The sequence below is a fragment of the Zosterops lateralis genome, assembly GCF_965231275.1.
Source record: "Zosterops lateralis genome assembly, chromosome: 20".
Lineage (NCBI taxonomy): Eukaryota > Metazoa > Chordata > Aves > Passeriformes > Zosteropidae > Zosterops > Zosterops lateralis.
Window position 1 is genome coordinate 928164 of NC_139780.1, and position 16656 is coordinate 944819.

A 16656-nucleotide genomic window follows, 5' to 3' on the forward strand; every position below is an offset into this window, starting at 1 on the left:
TCCCATGGAATCACAGACTGGTTTGGTTTGGAAGGGACATTAAACATCATCCAGTGCCACCCCAGCCATGGGCAGGGTCACCCCCCACTGTCCCAGGGACATTCCCACTGTCCCAGGCTGCTCCAGCCCCAATGTCCATCCCAGGGATCCAGGGGCAGCCACAGCTGCTCTGGGAATTCTGTCTCAGCCCCTCTCCACCCTTCCCACCAGGAATTCCTGCCCAATCTCCCATCCAGCCCTGCCCAAAGCCATTCCCTGTGTCCTGTCCCTCCATCCCTTGTCCCCAGTCCCTCTCCAGCTCTCCTGGAGCCCCTTTAGGCCCTGCCAGGGGCTCTGAGCTCTCCCTGGAGCTTTTCCTCTCCCAGCCTGGCTCCAGGTATCTCATTTTTAGACCTTTTCATCATCCCTCTGCATGCCTGCACAGAACCCAGTTTTGAAATGCAGTAGAAAATAAAACTACCATGAAATCACTGATTTTGTTGTCTTGCTTTCAGTGGAACAAAGCCCAAAATGGAGCCTTTGCAATTCCTCAAATACAGAATTTCAGTTCCCAAGAGATTATTAATTTTTGTTATTAAAAATAATAAAAAAATGCATTGGAGTTATTTTGTAAGAAAAATATTGAAAGTCCAAACTAAGTCAAAAGTTAAACATGCCACTGCCAAACTTCTGCAAGGCTTGAGTGCTATTTAAAGAAAAAAGTTCATAAACCAAAAAAAAAAATAAATAAAACAACTCCAAACAACCTACAGGCCACGATAACCAAGATCCAACAGCAAGATTTCTTTTGCTATGTGTAAATTTCTAATTATAACCACACACGAAAAAAATTCCTTCCAAATCCAGTCAGAATCTTTCCCACCTTGTCCCTGGAGACCAAATTTACCCAATCGTGTTTTGAACAATTGTTTCCATATGTTAATTATTTCCTGTAAAAGATCAAGCCCCTTTTCTTTTGTGTTAAATCCATAGGAAGGCCTCAAATTCTGCTTCAGCTGAACACCAAATTATGGGATTTTTCTGTGTTTCAGGCCCAAAATAGATGCTGAAAAAGCAAAATATAAACTTGAGCAAACTCCTACCCAGCCAGGGTATGATGGACTCGATGTCTATTTAAATGTTCACCTGGGACATTAAAAGAGGAAAATTCAAGTGTTCACTGATGTCCACAAAGAGCGGGATGTGAGAACCTTGCAACAAAAAAAAAAGCAAATAATCTTTTTAATTTAGTCCCAAATTGCAGGTTCAGGCAGTTTCTGGAGGATTCATTTCATTCCCCACCTCTTGTGCCTTGTCCTTCACTCTCCAAACCCAACCTGGTGCTGCTCCTGAATCAAACCAGGTGGGATTTCCTCACCCACCCAACTGGATATTCACATCTTTCTTTAATTTCCTTTTTTTTTTTTTTTTTTTTTTTTTTTTTTTTTTTTTTTTTTTTTTTTTTTTTTTTTTTAATGGTCTTTTATCTCCAAAGTGACCCCAAATCCTCCTGCCTGGTGAGAGATGGGCATTTCTGGGTTCTGCTCCCATAAACCCAAAGAAATCCATAGGAGTGTTTGCTTTGTCAATATGAAAGTGCAGCACATAAAGCCTTCAGGCACCAGTTAAATCTCCACATCACTGTATTTATAGTTATGAATAATAAGAGCTTTTTTTTTTTCCCCCAGCACTACAGCAGCGAGGCATAATTCAACAGAAATTCAATTTTTAAAGGGAGATGAATTGTGATACACTGAGATTTTTATGCTCCTGTGACTATTAAGGAGTCCATGATATTCGTTTTAGTGAAGTAAAAATTGAATGGGGGGAAAGAATTGTTCACAACTCGGGTAGGAGCAGCAGTCCCAGCAGCTGTGCTGGAGAGGATGGGAAAGCCCAGATCCCTCCTGGGCTCCTCCAGAGTTTGGGAATCCTGGAACACCTTCCTGAGCCCCTCCCAGGAGAGGCCCCAGTGCTCTCCTGCATCACTCCACACCACACTGATGTTGCAACTCTCTTTTCCTGAATTCTCTTGAGTTTTTCCCTCTGATTCATCAAAAAAAAAAGCTCAAAGCTGGGTTTTAAAGCTTCCTCCAAGCTCCTCATCACCTCTCCCATGTCCCCAGCAATGTCCCAGGGAGTCTGACAGTGACTCCTGCACAGATTGTACTGCTGGGCACAGCTCTGAGCTCTGCCCTGCTGCTCCTCACAGCCACACACCGGTTTTGCTCAGTAAAAACTTTGTGTTTGCTCACTCTGGGTGCCTGAAGTGCCTCTCCCCAAACCAAGCACTTCTGGAGCCCCAAACATCCCCCTTTGGTTCCAGCCCACGAGTCAATGATCTCCTCCTCTAAAGCATCACCAGAGGCCACTCTGAGCCTTTGTCCCCTGAGCACATCCAAAAAAATGCTCAAAGTTTGGTTTTAAAGCCTCCTCCCATCTCCTCACCACCTCTCCCATGTCCCCTGCAATGTCCCAGGGAGTCTGACAGTGACTCCTGCACAGCCCTGAGCTCTGCCCTGCTGCTCCTCAGGAGTTTTGCCCAGTGAGGCTTCTGTGTTTGCTCACTCTGGGTGCCTGAAGTGTCTCTCCTCAAACCAAGCACTTCTGGAGCCCCAAACATCCCCCTTTGGTCTCATCTCTCCGGCCCATGAGTCAATGATCTCCTCCTCTAAAGCATGACCAGAATCCACTGTGAGCCTTTGTCCCCTGAGCCCAGGGGGACAGCAGGGACACGGGGCAGCAGCAGAGATGATGCCCTGACTGAAAAGGCAGAGAAATCCTGAAATGAGCAGTTTTCCAGCCCCTCCCCTGCGTGAGATGCTTCTGCTTAATTTGATCAGCTGGGGCCTGGCTCTGCCCTTAAACTACAGGGGTTTGTCTCTAATAAAAACCTTAGACCCAACCACAGAGGCTTCCAGCATCCAAATAAAGATGTTTCAAATTTCTGATGCTCTTCCCATCACTGGTCTCCAGCAGCAGGCGCCAGATCTACAGCACTGGATGGGATTTTAAAGGGGGCTGATTCACCACCAAGTTTCATTTTTTACCCATGAAGGCAACAAAAGGTTTCAGCCCAATGAGTGGCAAATAAATGCTTATTCACAGCCCCTCACACACACACACTGGTCTGTGCTTCAGCCTGCAAAGCTTTGCTGCCTCAGGGTCTGAATTAAATCTAGAAATCAGGTCCCTGGGTTGATTCCTGGCACATTTACACCTGGCTCAGGGGTAGATGCTCACCACAGACCTGTGAAGACACTCACACACCTTACAGGACCTGGAGCCCAGCACAGGAACTCTCACACTCACTCTGCCAGGACCCAGCAGAGTATTTGCCACAGGCAGCAAACACAAAATGCCCAAAACACCCTCAGAGCAACACCAGACAGGAAAACTAAGAATGTTCAATTATGTCTAATGATGTTTAATGTCCCTTCCAAACCAAACAGGATAACCAAGAATGATGAGATATGGCCCCTCCACTCTCCAGCTTCTCATTTTTCTGCCAAGCACTTTGAGTTCTGCCCTGCCCCAGAGCTCAGGGCACACCCGGGTGTCCCCACCTTCAGCACTCCCCAAAGCCATTCAGACAACTCAGAGTCTCCCATTCCCCTTTAAATCTCATCTTGAGGCTTTTCAGTTTTCCATCCCTCCACTGCCCCTGAATTATTCCTTGGTCCAGGTTTTCCTCCTTCTCAGGTCCCTGTGAGACTCCCAGACAAGGTCTGGGGTTTGGAGAAACATCTCTGCTGTCAAAGCTCAGCAGGTGAGGTCACAGAGAAACAGTAAAATGGATTTTTAACAGAGTTTCCCAACATCTCCCAGCTCAGCCTCTCTCTACCAGCACAAAAAATACATTTATGAAGAAATGGCACTGCCTGTGTGACACTGCCAGACAAAAGAGAGAAATTCCAGCAGACACCACCAGCACCTCACACTGAGAAACCTGGGGAAAGGGCTCGAATTAATTCTCCTGCAGGTGTGAACACCTGTGCAAACCTGGATGGAGATGGTGCAGCAAGAAAATTCAGCCCAGATGTCTCTATAAGGGAAAAAAGCCTTGTCAAACAGACTTTGAGTTACTTCCTGATAAGATTTATGGGTTTGGTTGAGAAAGATAACTGCTTTAGCATAAGAGATTTTTGCATAGTTTACTATTGCACAAGATGTTGAGTCGAAAAAATAAATTTAAAAATAAAAAAACAGCCTTAAAACAGAAATCAATGTAAACACATACTAAGTGGATTAAAAACCAGCTATCTGATAAATTTTGAAAACCAACTGTAATGAGAGAATCCTCATTTCTTCCAAGAGAAAGCAGCCCTTGAAAGGATTCAATATCTATCACTGATTTACAAGCAGCTACAGAAAATCATTCCCAGCCATCTTTGTGGAGAACATAAAATTAAAAATTAGTTGCACATAATTAAAGAGGACAGGTCACTAATACAATCCCATCTGGATCGATGGCTGGGCTGAATTCATTTAAAAAAAAAAAAGATGCATTTTTAAGCAGCCAAATTGTGCAAGTAGGAAATAACCAGACCCCAAACCAACGGGCAGCAGAGGGACATTATCTTGGAAAAAGGGCTGGGAGACACTTTTTTGGAGAGCAAAGAGAGGCCAGAGAGAGGCCAGGGGTGTTCACTGTGCTGACACCACCAGTGATATTTTATTTTGTGCTGTTTTGATTTTTGTGCGCAATAAATTCACCCAGGATGGGAAAGGAAGAGTCTCCTCACATCCCAGAGCAGCAATCTGGAGCCAGAGATCCTGACTTAGAGCTGCAAAACCCAAAAGGAAAAGAACAAGGAATGAGGCAGCGATTATTTCCTTCCCACTTTATGTCTTACAAACCCCCTTTTCCTCCTCTGGCTGCCCGATTTATTTTTGATGGCAGCTCCCAGAAATGAAACACTTATCCTCTGCGAGTTTGCTTCCCTTAATGAATACACAGCAGTTTGCTATTCATGACAGGCAGGAGGAAAAGCCAAATCTGGTTGTGCTGCATTAGCCAGCAGGGCTGTTAAACCCAGCATGGACAGTAGCCATGGCGACCTCCTCTGCAAAAAAACACTGGACTTTGCCAAAGCTCTGGTCAAAAAACTCAAAAATATAAAATAGAAGCGACTTTTTATTGTTACTGTGAGTAGTGTTTATTGGTAGTTTGGGAGAAAATTCACTATCTGTGGGAAAGATGGCAGCACTGAAGGAGCTCAGCCACAGATTGGGGATAAAAATACTGAAGGTGTTGAGAGTTTATTGTGACCTGGAAATGGTCGCCTTTAAAATGACACAGCAATTGATCTGTGGGCACAGCAGAACCCCTGGCACTGTGCTGAGGGCACTGCCTGATGCTCCACTGCTCATCTCCAGCACACAAAACCCCACTCAGGTCTCTACCAGGACAAAGCCATCCTGAAGTTGGCATTGTGATGTTTTTCTGCCTCTAAAAATGAGGAGGACAAAGCAAAAGATGAGAGTTTCTATGGCAAAAAGGCTCCAGAGGCTCAAGTAAAGCTCCCCAGTCACTGAGAGCAATCAGAGCTATGAGAAACACCAAGCAAAATGTCTCAAACATCCTGCTGTCCCCCATACATCAGTTAGGATTGACAATTTTTTTGTGAGTTGATACATAATTCCCTTTCAGTTCTTCAGCTGGAAAATCTAAGACAGATCATACAACCTGCCCAGAGCCACAGAGGAAGGTTTTGTGAGAGTCAGACATTTATCTCTTGAATTTCAGTCTCGCTTTTTATTCACAAAAGCATTCCTTTTGTTTTTGGAGAGGATATCTATGTGCCAAGGGTCATCCCCAGACTCTTCTGGAGAGTCAGAACATCAAAAAGCAGATAGAAGCAAATCTGGCCAGTGAAAGGAACAACGTTAAGTGCTCTCCAAACCACTTATGGCCATTGCAATTATGACTGAAAGAAAACAGGGTCATTGCATTGCTCCTCAAAGCTCAGAAGGTTATTCCAGGCTGGAGGATCCAGGTGGTGAACTCCCACTGTCCAGGGAGTGTTTGTACAGGCTGACACACAATAAATGACAATAAATCCCAACATTCACCCCCCAGGCCTCTGGCTGGGGCATCACCAGGAGCATGAAATTATTTTCCAGGATGATGAGGAAGCTCTTGAGTTGGCAGTGGGGTGAGCAGCCACACCAGGGAATGCTGCTGCAGGGGTGATGTGAATGAATTCACCCTCATTTCAGCCCTAAACCACATTTTCCCCCTGTTTTCCCCACCCCTCCCAGGCCACACAGCTGTGCCCCCTCCCTGCACAGCTGGGGGATCCCTCAGCTTTGGGGTTTACCCTGTCAGAGAGGGGAGTTTATTTAAAAAAAAACAAACCCCAAAGCTGGTGGCGCCTGCTGGGCTGTTCCCAGATCCTGGGGACGTGTGGGAAGGTGGGCTCAGCAATGTTTCTGAACCAAATATTCATTTCCCAGACACCATTCCCAGCTGGCTGGGAGCCACCAGCCCGAGCCAAGGCCTGGAGCAGCCCTGCAGTGTGTTATTAGTACCACTTAACTTACAGTAGGCTCCAAAAACCCCAAAAAATTACCATTTTTCCAATTTTTTTTTTTTTTTAGTTTTAAATTAACAGCACAAATTTCATGACGTGAAACTTTCTGCTCTTTATTTACTATTATTTTTAGAGGCTCAATGTGATAACACTGCAGTGAGCAAAATGTTTGCTGAACATCCCATGGCCTGAATATTTGAGAAAAGAGCTGAACAGGCCAACAGTGGAGCAGAGTTTAACCCATTTTCCAGCATTTTGGCCACTCCAGAAACACTGCCAAATAATTTACTACTTTAAAGTAGATGGCAGTGCAATTTGTAAAACCTATTTCAAAATCTCTTTTCGCTAGAAATATTTTCGTGGCTTAATAAAATTAAAAGGAAAACTGGGTATAAGTTTAAGTATTGCTTTCACTCTAAAATTTTACTGTGCTGCAGCGTGGAGGAGAATCAAGCAACAAAAAGCAGAAGTGATCTCAGCCTGGTTTCATTTGTGAAAGAGCCCAAAGTGAGACATTTATAGGATGGATGTGTTGCATCATTTGGTTTTAGGAACCTCTGGCTCTGCCAGAGAGGTGAGGAGGGAGCCCAGAGCATTTCAGTGTTGGCGTTTCCTCAAATAAATAAATCTGCATCTCTCAGTGGGTCAGTGATAGCCAGGACTGCCCCACATCCTCCTGCAGGGCTCAGGTGCCCAGGCTGGGGTTTGGTGGCCCCCAGGGCTGGGGTTTGGTGGCCCCAGGGCTGGGGTTTGGTGGCCCCCAGGGCTGGGGTTTGGTGGCCACCAGGGCTGGGGTTTGGTGGCCTCCAGGGCTGGGGTTTGGTGGCCCCCAGGGCTGGGGTTTGGTGGCCACCAGGGCTGGGGTTTGGTGGCCACCAGGGCTGGGGTTTGGTGGCCCCAGGGCTGGGGTTTGGTGGCCACCAAGGCTGAACTGCAGGGCCCAGAGCCAGCAGGGCTGAGCCTTTCACAGCACCAGGGACTCCTCTGAAACTCCTCTCCAGGATTTATGTCCACTCATTTTCGAATATAAAATATGTTTCTGTATCTAAAGGGAAGCCCCTTTAGGGGCACAGACAGAGCTCTGGAGGCCAAACATGTGTGATATTCTGTCTGCTCACCATGGAATCCCAGCCTGGACTGGGCTGGGAGAGACCTTAAAGCCCATCCTGCAATGGGCAGGGACACATCCCACTATCCCAGGATGTTCCCAGCCCCATCCAACCTGGCCTGGGACAATTCCAGGGATCCAGGGCCTCCCCACCCACCCAGGAACAATTCCTGCCCACTATCCCATCTAACACTGACTGCCCTCTGGCAGTTTAGGAATATTCCCCCTTGTTCTGTTGCTGTCTGCCCATAAGAAAAGTCCCTCTCCCTCCTTTTCACAACCCCTTTGAGGCTCCCTGAGCTCTCCCTGGAGCGTCTCCTCTCCAGGTGAGCCCCCCCAGCTCTCCCAGCCTGGCTCCAGAGCAGCTCCATGGATTCTCTGGACTCTCTCCAGCAGCTCAAGGTCCTTGTGCTGAGGACCCCAGAGCTGGAGGCAGAATCATTCCATAATTCCATGAAAAAATTCTATGAAAAAATGCACGAAGCATTTAAACCCTCATGTGCTGGCCCTGTGCTAATCCCCATGGGATAAACACCTTTCCCAACCCCAGAACTCATTCCAGCAGCTCCTGAGCAAGATCAGACCCACAGGATCTTGTGGGGAACAGAGATTTATTGCTCCTTGGACACCTCCAAGTCCTGAGGACCCCAGAGCTGGAGGCAGAATCATTCCATGATTCCATGAAAAAATTCCATGAAAAAATTCTATTAAAAAATTCTATGAAAAAATGCAGGAAGCATTTAAAACCTCATGTGCTGGCCCTGTGCTAATCCCCACGGGATAAACACCTTCCCAAACCCCAAAACTCTGTCCAGCACCTCCTGAACAAGATCAGACTCACAGTAACCAACAGGATCTTGTGGGGAACACAGATTTATTGCTCCCTGGACACCTCCAAGTCCTGAGGACCCCAGAGCTGGAGGCAGAATCATTCCATGATTCCATGAAAAAACCCCATTAAAACCTCATGTGCTGGCCCTGTGCTAATCCCCAAGGGATAAACACCTTTCCCAACCCCAAAACTCTGTCCAGCACCTCCTGAACAAGATCAGACCCACAGGATCTTGTGGGGAACACAGATTTATTGCTCCTTGGACACCTCCAAGTCCTGAGGAACCTCCCTGCATGTCCCAGCATCACCAAGGGATGGAGGAACAGCCAGGGGAATGACAAATAATCAATAATTTATCCCACAGTTGCTTTGTACCTGTAAAGAAGCATCTTAACTACACCTTGAATGCTCCTATGAGGCACTGGAGGTGCTCTAAGGGATTATGCAGTGTTAACATAAATAAATTAAGAAAATAAATGAGGAGCTGCAGTAACATCTCATGCAGTCCATTGCAGACTGCTAAATTCAGGGGAAAATCTTGAATTTTCATCAGAGGGAACCAAAAGGTCAGTCTTTCTTATGGGATTTCAGCCATTTGAGTGCCCTTTTGAGCTCCAATCTTGAAATTAGGAATAATTCATTCATTACAGACTGCTGATTACAGGAGGGGGTGGGGAGGAAACAGAAATTTGACATTTCTTTCCAGTTCACCAAAAGGTCAGTCTACTGATTTACAAAATTTATATTAATTTTAACTCTCTGTCACACTGGGCACGAAGAGCCCAATTTGGGGAAATTAAGGTCATTTAAGGTCTCCAGTTGCATTTATCATTTAGAATGAAAAAAAAAAAAAAAAAAAAAAAAAAAGTTATCAAAGGCAAAGCTGAGGGAGACAATGGCCAAAGTCACCCAAATTTGGAACAGCTGCCAATTTTAATACACTAAAATACATTTAAATAGAACATAAATAAAATACATTTTAAAATAACCCCAGATTTTAAGTCTCTCCTTGCCACGTACTGCCAGACACCAACTGCCATTGCTTCACAAGGCAGAAAGAAGGTAAAATTTGGGGTGGGACCATCTCTTATAGCAAATCCATCTGTCCTTGAGTCACACTGGGCTCACACCAGGCACTAAAGGCCACTGGGTGCCCTTGTCACCACCAGGCAGCTCAAACCCTGGAAATCCTCCACCCAGAGCTTGAAAACACCAAGAGAGGAGGAGGAGGATGAGAATGAGGAAGAGGAGGAGGATGAGGAAGAGGAGGATGAGGATGGGGATGGGGATGGGGATGGGGATGGGATGAGGATGGGATGGGGAGGAGAAGGAGAAGGAGAAGGAGAAGGAGAAGGAGAAGGAGAAGGAGAAGGAGAAGGAGAAGGAGAAGGAGAAGGAGGAGGAGAAGGAGGACAAGGAGGACAAGGAGAAGAAGGAGCAGGAGGCAGCAGCATGGAAGTCATCTCCTCAAGGAGCAGAGGAAGCAATATTTCAGAACTGACCCAAAGCTCATGGGGAGGAGGCTGGGAGGTGTCTCCCAAGGATTTGGAGAACATTGCCAAGCTGCAGAGGAGGCCCCAGCCCGGGCAGGTCCTGCTGGGGCTCCCCAGCCCTGGGGACAGCCCTGGCACAAAGCTCAGCCCCCCAGCACTGCCTCAGCAGAGCCAGGGGAAAGCCACAGCCAGGACACCCCTCCCCAAATCCCCAAACTGCTGAGCTCCAGGAGTGCTGTTGTTTGGGGACATCCCCAGCCCTGCAGAGCCCACCCTGTGCAATGGCAGGGCCCCAGGGAAGGCTCAGGATCCTTCCCTGCCCCAAAGGGAAGTTGTGCTCAGCAACTCTGCACCCCAAGGCATGGAAAAGCATCCCAAGGTTTGTGAGGAGCAGCAAGGGGACAGAGCAATCCAATCCCTGCCTTCCTGCCCTGAGCACCAGGGAATGGCTCCATGGAAAAGTATTCCAAAGTTTGTAAAGATCAGAAAGGTGAGAGAGAAATCCAATCCCTGCTTTCCTGCCCTGAGCACCAGGAATGGCTCCATGGAAAAGCATCCCAAAGTTTGTGAGGAGCAGCAAGGAGATAGAACAATCCTGCCTTCCTGCTCTGAGCACCAGGGAATGGCTCCATGGAAAAATATTCCAAAGTTGGTAAGGAGCAGCAAGGACACAGAGCAATCCAATCCCTGCCTTCCTGCTCTGACCACCAGGAATGGCTCCATGGAAAAGCATCCCAAGGTTTTTAAGGAGTAGCAAGGACACAGAGCAATCCAATCCCTGCTTTCCTGCCCTGAGCACCAGGAATTGCCTCCCAAAGCTCCAGCCAAGGCACAACCCTCACCTGCTCCAAACCAGCCCCATTCCCATCACCCCTCCATTCTTTTTGAATGGAAATTTCACTCTTTTAATTTTTTTTTTTTTATATAAAGACACACTGATAAAATATTTCTGTGGTCTGTTCAGGCAGGAGGGAGCCCCCACTGTCCCAACAGCCCCTGTGAGCACTCAGGCTCTGCAGCCTCACACTGATTTCTAATGCAGGAGCCTGACAGGACCTTCCTCAGGCACAAAAATTAAGGAACCTTCTTGACATTGTGGTCATTTTGTGCTCTGCCCATCAAGCATTTGTCCCACCCGTGTTTGTGCTATAAGGAGATTTACATTTTCGAGCTTTTTAAACACAGAAAGTTGGATTTGACCACTTTCCCTTCAGAAAAAAAAAAAAAAAAAGCAGTTCTGTGTTTTGTTCTGTCTTAAAAACCAGCCTTGGAACAAGGTTTTTAAATAAATTGCTACTTTCTAAACTATTTGCAAACACTAGTTCCTCTTTGTATTTCATTTCTTCGGGGGAAAAAAAAATCTAAATCCAATCCACAATCAGACATTTGCCTTTTTATTATTTTTTTTCTCCTTTTTTAATTTAGTAACTTGTGAATTCATGCATTGACCCCGCTGAACAAAGGGCAAAGACTGTTAAATTCCAGAGCCCAGGAGATATTCGGTTACTCATTCAAGGCCTTCTTAGAGAGTTTAAAAATAAATAAAAACGAGCCTTTAGCGAGGAGGAGGAGGAGGAGGAGTGGCAGATTTGGAAATGACACTTTTAAATGAACAACCCAAAAAGGAGAGAAAGGTAAAAGTGGGAAGGGGATTAGCTGCTCGCTGTGCTGTGAGGGAAGGATGGAGAGTGGGCTGGGACTCATTAGCCCAATTACATAAAAGATTGTTTTGGCCAAATTCAAAGGCAATAAAAGCAGTGAGAGAAATGAACATTAGGTACCAGCAAAGATGGAGGAGGTGGAGGGAAAAGAACAAGAAAAAATAAAGGCTTTTTATGATTTTATTCTGTCCAAGGCTCCATTTCAGCAGGGAAGCACCGAGCAGAGGCAGGAATTTGGTAAATAACCAAAATCAGGCTGGGGGTGCCCAACGTGAACTGCAGTGGTGGGGAGGGAGGGCTGGAACACCAACCAAGGGAGAGAACAGAACTTGAAATTTCCCCGCCTTTCCCTTCCTCCCGGCCCTGAAAAAATCACATTTCATTGAATTCAAAAGCATTTCTGAAATTTTACTAGTTTAGGAAAGATTGAATAAGCATGTAATTAAATTAATTACAGAATCACTGCTCTGCATCCTACTGCAGGAATAGCAGTGAATCAACCAAATGGATTCAAAATCACTTCCTAAATGCTTTCCAGTCAAATAAAACTTCAAGCGCAGCTTCAAACCACTCACGGCACAGTCCACAAAAGCCCAACCTCTCCATCAGTTCCCTTCAGCCAAAGAGGACACGCTCCTAAAGAGCACGACCCGAGCTGGAGGATTTCCCTTCCCAAATAAACAGCAGCTGCTTGGAGCTGGATGCCTCCTGTCCTGCCTGGATCATATTCCCTGCATCCCATCCCCTGCATCCCATCCCTGCCTGCATCCCATCCCCTGCATCCCATCCCATCCCTGCCTGCATCCCATCCCCTGCATCCCATCCCCTGCATCCCATCCCTGCCTGCATCCCATCCCTGCATCCCATTCCCTGCATCCCATCCCCTGCCCTGCCTGCATCCCATCCCATCCCCTGCATCCCATCCCCTGTATCCCATCCGCTGCCTGCATCACATCCCCAATCTGCATTCCCTCCCTGCATCCCATCCCCTGCATCCCATCCCCTGCATCCCATCCCTGCATCCCATTCCCTGCCTGCATCCCATCCCATCCCCTGCATCCCATCCCTGCATCCCATCCTCTGCATCCCATCCCCTGCATCCCATCCCTGCATCCCATCCCTGCATCCCATCCCTGCATCCCATCCCCTGCATCCCATTCCCTGCATCCCATCCCCTGCCCTGCCTGCATCTCATCCCCTGCATCCCATCCCTGCATCCCATCCCTGCATCCCATCCCATCCCTGCATCCCATCCCCTGCCTGCATCCCATCCCTGCATCCCATCCCATCCCTGCATCCCATCCCCTGCCTGCATCCCATCCCTGCATCCCATCCCTGCATCCCATCCCCTGCATCCCATCCCCTGCATCCCATCCCCTGCCTGCATCCCATCCCATCCCCTGCATCCCATCCCTGCATCCCATCCCCTGCCCTGCCTGCATCCCATCCCTGCATCCCATCCCCTGCATCCCACCAAGTGTCATTTCACTGCTCCTTCATTCCAGCACAACCAGAACTGGTGCCAAGATTTGTGCCAGGACTGGGACAGAGGAGAACATGGCAATGGCGTTTCAGGCTGGAATGGGGTCTGGTCCCAGCCCAGTGCAGGTTGGGCATGACAGGGGGGATGTGGCACTGCCCCAGGGCTCAAAACCCACCTCCTGCTCCTGTCCATGGCTCTGGCAACCCTGGGGATGGTTTATTCTTCAACTGTTTGTAACCAGGCCAGACACTGACTCAACAGTGCCCAGCTCCACCAGACCTGAGCTCAGCCAGCAGTGCTGAAGAGCCCAAGGACCACTGCTATCAAATTGTGCCAGAAGGCAGGAAAAGGCAGTGTGACCACAGAGGGATGGCAGCTCCAGATTTGCTGCTGAGCTTGAACCACATCGTGCCTTAAAGCATGTGGGGGAACAGAGCTGAGCCCTCCAGGGGCTCACAGCCCCACAAGCTGCCCCACTGCAGGTTCAGCCATGTCCACATGAACTGCTGACCACCCTGCAGGGAGAGCTGCTGGAGGAAACTTCTCCCTTCACACCCACACCATTACTGAACTCCAGAGCTCTAGTTTTAATGCCACAGTCCTCATCCTCTTATGAGCCTCTGAGTGGCTGCAATGGTCTGATGGTGCTGATTCCTGATTCCTCCTCATCCTCATCCCCATCCTGCTCCTCTTTTTCCTTCCTGCTCCCCTCCACAAGCAGAGTTATTACTCACCAACCTGGCACAAAGCCCTGCTTTTTTTTTTTTATTTTTATTTTAACGTGCTTTTCCAAGGTTAGGGACATCAATCAACCCCCAGAAGGCTCCAGCAAACACAAGCCCGTGAGATCAGCAGCAGATGACCACAGACAGAAGGCAGAGGAGCAGCACTTTGGTCTTTTGGCAACAGCATATTCTTGGCCAGGTTTTCTTTCCCATCCTTCAGGCTCTGCTTGCCACCCACTCCTCCCTTCCCCGGGAGGACTCATAGTGTCGTTAACATCCAACAAAACGAGGGCTGAGGGAGTTCACACCTCCAGTTCCTCAGAAACGCTGCCGGCAAACTCCAGACTGGAACGTGCTGCTCTTGCCTCCAGACTGAGCCTGGAAAATCCTCCTCATAAAAAGCACTGGGCTATTTTTAAAGGAAATCCTGGATGCCTCTGAACGTGCAGGCAGCCACAGAGGTGCACCAAGGCAAGGAGGCTCTGGGCTGGATCTGCTGGTCTGACACTGTAGGAGCATCTGTGGAGGGCAGGGAGAGGGAACTCTGCAGAGCTGAGATGTTCTAGAAACAAGTGGGTTTATTGCAGGGCTGTGGGTAAAAAGGGCTTTGCCTTCAGCCACCAGCCTGGGCTGGAGGGAACCCCAAAGAGAGAGGGAGAGAGAGAGAGGGTGAGGTGAGGGAGGTAAAAGAGCTGAGAGGGGTAAGAGAGGTAAGAAACAAGAGAGCAGGACCTTGTTCCAATCCATTCTATCTCCTTTTGTGTTGAATATTCTAATTTACAGTGACCAACCGGCGCCAGATACAAACCCTACAGACTTTGCCTGCAGCCCATGAGAACTGCTCTATCACCACATCATCCTGTATTCTAAACTCTAAAGAGACTTTTCTTATCCACCTTTTCCCTGATGCCTTGGCAGGGTGGAGAGGGGCTGCACCCTTGGCTCCTTTTGTTTTCTGTCCTTCCACCCATCTCCAGCTCATCCCCGTCTTCCTGCCTGCCATGATCACATCTCAGAGCTGGATTTCATTTCTATTTCACGCACAGCTTTTACACCTCTAGTATTTCTTATCATATCCACAAGCCCTTCCTGTCCCATCTTTCCCAACATCTCACACACCTGCAGCACCAGCCAAAGCCACGGTGCTGCCTGTGGGTGCCAAAAAACACAAGAGTGTGGCCAGGAGGATCTCAAGGCATGGAGCAGCTGCTGGTGGAGCTGAGCACTCCCTGCCAGACACGTCCAGCAGCACCTGAGGCAGGTGTGGGTCCTGTCCTTGCTTTGTCAAAGTTGGTGTGACCAGGTCAACAGGTGAAGGGTCTCACTGCAGTGAGAGTTTTACTGAAAATTGCATTATTTCAGCCTTTAAAGGCTCCAAAGGATTCTTTCAAGGAAGAACCAGTGAAGGAAAAGGATTAATTTCTCCAAGTTCAAAGGACAGAATTTATTTTTGGGAATAACATTTCACTACAAGTGGGACAGATCAAAACGAGCCACACCACAAACTAAATGTGAAGGACACAACTTCTTTTGCTGCCACTGATGGACAAAAGCTTCTCCTCAAGATCTACATCACTCTTGCACAAATATCTCCTACATATTGGTTTTGGACTTTAACTTTTCTCCCCTTGTACCAAATGACCGATTTTCCTCTGATCATCATTTGGTTGGATGAAATCTAAAGTTGGAGGGTTTCAGATTTGAGGGGAGAGGAGAGCAGAGCACAACAACAGACGTGGTGTGCTCATCTTGCTTTATTTCCCATTCAGCCCCACAGACACCCTGCTCTCATTAGCACTTAATGCAGGTGAAAATAAAGAGGTTTAATATTAAAGCAGCATGGGCACATGGAAAACATCCACCTGGACCTGCTGGAACTTGCCCAACATCATTCCCAAGCTCTTTCTCTGTACAAGGAGCTTTTTCACTCCTATGACTGTAACTCCTTATTTGGGCTAATAACATTCAGCCTGAAACCTCTCAAATCCCATTTGAAAACTTAAGCATTCAATAATTAAGACATTTCTCTACTCCATCAGAAATGTAACAGCCTAAAGAAGACCATCCTGCTGCCACCATGGAACGGGTTTGCTGGTTCCAGCTGTGTGTGAATCCAGGGGCTGCTGCAGCTCTCCCACCCCGGGATCTCATTTATGCCAAGGAAAGGGTTTTGCTATTTCACAAGAAAGGAAGGGCTTTGCTACTTTCTGCAAAGAAAAGAAGGGCTGTGCAAGCACAACCAGAGCCCTCTCTGAGATAAGGACAGGGAACGTGGGGCTGTGCAGAGAGTGGCACAGCTGGGCACAGCTGGACACCTCACTCAAGCCTTGCCAGCCCCCAGCTGAGCACACGGGCTGAAAACACTCCATGCAACTGGTGTGATGCTTCAAGGGACAGGTCCTGATGCAGGAACAATGGCTCTGGTGGCACTCCCAGCCAGGAGAATCCCAGCCTCCAGGGAGGATGTGACAGCAGGCACGCGGCGCTCGCTGACACGGAAACAAAACCATTGGGGAGGCACTGGCCGTGCAAGCACAGCTCCCCAGGAGCTCCTGCACTGCCACAGCCCCTGGGCTCACTGCTGAGCCCCTCACAGACGTGGTGAAATGCATGCTGTGGTGGTGGCTGGGTGAGGAGCAGGGATCCAAACCGCAGATATGTCTGTGAGCTGACAGGAATGAGGAATCACAGAATGTGTAGGTTGGAAGAGACCTTCAAGATCATCGAGTCCAACCCAGCCCAACACCTCAACCGGATCATGGCATCAAGTGCCACATCCAGTTTCCTTTTAAACACATCCAGGGATGGTGACTCCACCACCTCCCCGGGCAGACCATTC

The 16656-nt window shown here is 48.0% G+C and overlaps 1 protein-coding gene across 15 annotated transcripts in view; it reads right to left on the bottom strand.

The window, feature by feature from the left end:
- ZNF618 (zinc finger protein 618) overlaps positions 1–16656 on the bottom strand; it is a 124868-nt gene that overhangs the window by 89134 nt on the left and 19078 nt on the right. Inside the window, exon 1 of one of the 15 annotated variants that reach the window (XM_083876135.1) lies at positions 13268–13890. The exons of the other annotated variants lie outside the window; for them this stretch is intronic. The gene's annotated coding sequence lies outside the window, so the exon portion shown is untranslated. Of the gene's footprint in view, positions 1–13267; positions 13891–16656 lie in introns of those variants that run through there. 15 annotated transcript variants of the gene reach the window in all.